Below are 3204 nucleotides of genomic sequence, written 5' to 3'. Positions count from 1 at the left end.
GGGGTTGTAACCCCTCCCCTAACCCCCCTGTAAATTATGCCAATGAGCACAGGACAGCCTTAGCAAGTCATATAGCAGTTTTTATAATGCACTAATGTACTTCTGACAGTTTACAACCTTTGATTCACTGTTTCTTACGTACGGGATTAGAAGTGTTTCAATATTATAATGGAAAGATTTAAAAGTGCCCTGTTAAAACCAAAAGGTTGTTGGCCTTATGCCCCTGGAACTGCCAACATGAGATCTTGGTGTCAGAACAAGAAGTGTGACGGGAACTAGTCCCAACAAGATCTTGGTGTCAGAACTAGGGGTGTGACGGGAACTAGTCCCAACAAGATCTTGGTGTCAGAACTAGTGTGACCAGACGACCCAAAATATTCAGGACAGTCCAGAAATCCAAGCAGTAGTCCCGAATCCTGCCCTATTTGTCCCAAAAAGAAAAATCTACAACAATTAATTTTTTTAAAAGAGCACAATTTAATGGCAGATGGTTAAGAGGGTGCACAAAAACATTTGATTTAAAGAATTCTGGTTCTGCTTCTGGCTTATTGTCTTTAATTATTTTAGGGACATCAACAGTAATTGCTTGTGGATGCGTTAAACATGAACATTTGATCTTGATGTTGATAATAATGTTCACCAGGCAGCAGTTGTGGGGTTGTAAATTTATAACCTCTATACGTCCCAATAACAACACTGCACTAATTGTTCTATCTAATGTATAAAGAAAGACACTAATGTACACATTTCTGTAAAGATTTATTGACTCACAAAAATGCAATTTGGTGATTGTATTCTACCCCAGCAGACATCCTCAGTCGAGTCTCTTAAGTGCCTGAAATGTCACAAACGTTATACTGTAAAGGTCCCATGTCATGAAAATCTCACTTTATGAGGATTTTTATCATTAATATGTGTTCCCCCAGCCTGCCTATGGTCTGGGATTCTGTCTGCCTTTGAAAAAATGAAAGCTCAGATGGGTCGATTTGGATCTTATGACCTTATGAGGTCATAAGGGGCAAGGTTGCCTACCCTTTCTCTGCTTTGCCCGCCCAGAGAATCCCCCCCCTCCCCCCAATAGAGAGAGAGCCACGAGCAAGTGGCAGTTGTCAAGCCGACCTCCACCTCACCCTTGTCACCCCCCCCCCCCCCCCCCCCCCCCCCTCCCCTCCTCCTCAAAAGCTACGACTCAAAATGGCACAAACTGAGTAAAGCTCATTGTGGAACTGGCTCTAGTGGCTGGAATTCTGCACAAAGGCTGAATTTTGGGAAAGAGACTTCAGATACAGTATCAGGGGACCACTAAGGTCTATATAAAAGAGACTTCAGATACAGTATAAGGGGACCACTAAGGTCTATATAAAAGAGACTTCAGATACAGTATTAGGGGACCACTAAGGTCTATATAAAAGCATCCAAAGAGCACCATATCATGGGACCTTTAACCCAGTCTCCTACAGAAAATGTAAAGCCTTAAAAAATAGCATGGCCAGAAAATGTAAGGCTGTTACATTCTTTTGAAGCTGTAAATATGCTGTTAAACACAATTTCAAACTATTCTTGTCTTACCTGGCGGTAAGCTGTAGTGAAGCATGCTGATCTATTTCTCACGATACGAGAAGTTTTGCCGCAAAAATGCTTCAAATAAATGGAACAGCCTTACATTTTCTCGCCATGCTATTTTTTTAAGGCTTTTACATTTTCAGTAGGAGACTGGGTTGGACATTTGCTTGGCACCTAAAATGTTTTAAAACTGTGACTGAGTCAGGCTGCTCGCCTCCTCGTGTGATTACATCATACACCTCTGCTTTATCATACATGCAACAGGCAGTTCATACTGTCTCGTTATCAAACATTGTTAAAATGATTAACCACATTACAGTCTGACATTCAACAACAGAAAAAAAAATCCTCTCAAATTGAAACAAAATACTGAGCAATCTCTTCAGCATAATGATCTCCAGAGTGCAACAAATAAAATAAACTATTATCTACATTCTTTATACAGCACCTGACTGACTGTTGTGTATTTTACACTGGAGTGATGCTTGTGTGAACTCCAACTCAAACATGTGTTGCTGTACTTCATGTTAATTACACCATCATGCACATTAGAAAATATTACCAAACCACGTGATCCTTTAAAACATCCAAACAACCTCAAACCACATTTGTTAAGTGTTTAACTGAAAACAACTCCTACATTTAGCAAATGATCTGCTCTTATTGCAGCACAATTATTATTATTTTGTCCACTGACTTTAAATTGTGAAATTAAAACTGTAGATGTCATTCGAAAAACATTCAGAAACACCTCTGAAAAAAGTCTTTTAAAGCTTTTTTTTTTGTTACTTTTACAAAGTCAAGATTCAAAAGTAGTTTTGAATGTGGAACTGCAGCTGCTGCAGCATGCTCCGTGTTTTGCTGCAGGGTTTACACGTAACCCAAACCTGGTTTTAAATCTCCTGAATCCTCCTTAGAAATGCTCTAACCCTTGTGTTGTCCTCCGTCTGTTTTAACTTTACCTGTTTGTAAAACAAAGTATAAATTATCACCCAATTCTCCATTACATCTTCTTAGCCAACTTCATTCCAACATGTTACCACTACTTTTTACAAAAAAAAATGTAATTTTTAATTTTAAGTTTATGGTTAATAGAAAATAAAAAATAAGCTCCCTTTGTCTGTGTGTGCACATGCCTGCAACAGCAGCGCAGACACCTACTGCCTCATCCCCCTGCTATTTAAAAAAATATGTAAAAATCCCTTGTGTTGTCTTCCCGTCAACATGGAATCTGTCGTCCTCCCGGGTTAAACCCTTTTTCAAGGTTTCTGCCGTGTTTGTTGGCGCTTTTTTCCCCTCTAGATTCACCATTAACCAATCAACTTAGTGTTGATAGTTTTACACTAAACCTCATTCATATGAAATTCTACCTGATTTTTAAGTTTAAAAAAAAAAATTGGAAATGACAAAATTATTTCAACAAATAGTTCCAACTGAGTGGATAATCACAGACTGTCAAAGTGGAGTCAGGGTACTATTTAGAAACCATTTCATTGTTTCTTAAAATGCAACACAATGTAATTAAACACCCAATATTCTATGTAAGTACAGATCTGATCCTTCCATTTCTTTGCGAAGAGCATTGTATAGAATCATCCGAATTATTTTGGGGTAATTTGCTTGAAAGAAACCCAAATTTCT

This window comes from Etheostoma spectabile, chromosome 18 (assembly GCF_008692095.1).
Source record: "Etheostoma spectabile isolate EspeVRDwgs_2016 chromosome 18, UIUC_Espe_1.0, whole genome shotgun sequence".
NCBI classification, from domain to species: domain Eukaryota; kingdom Metazoa; phylum Chordata; class Actinopteri; order Perciformes; family Percidae; genus Etheostoma; species Etheostoma spectabile.
The sequence above is the reverse complement of the archived record's forward strand: the minus strand, read 5'-3'. Positions refer to the sequence as shown.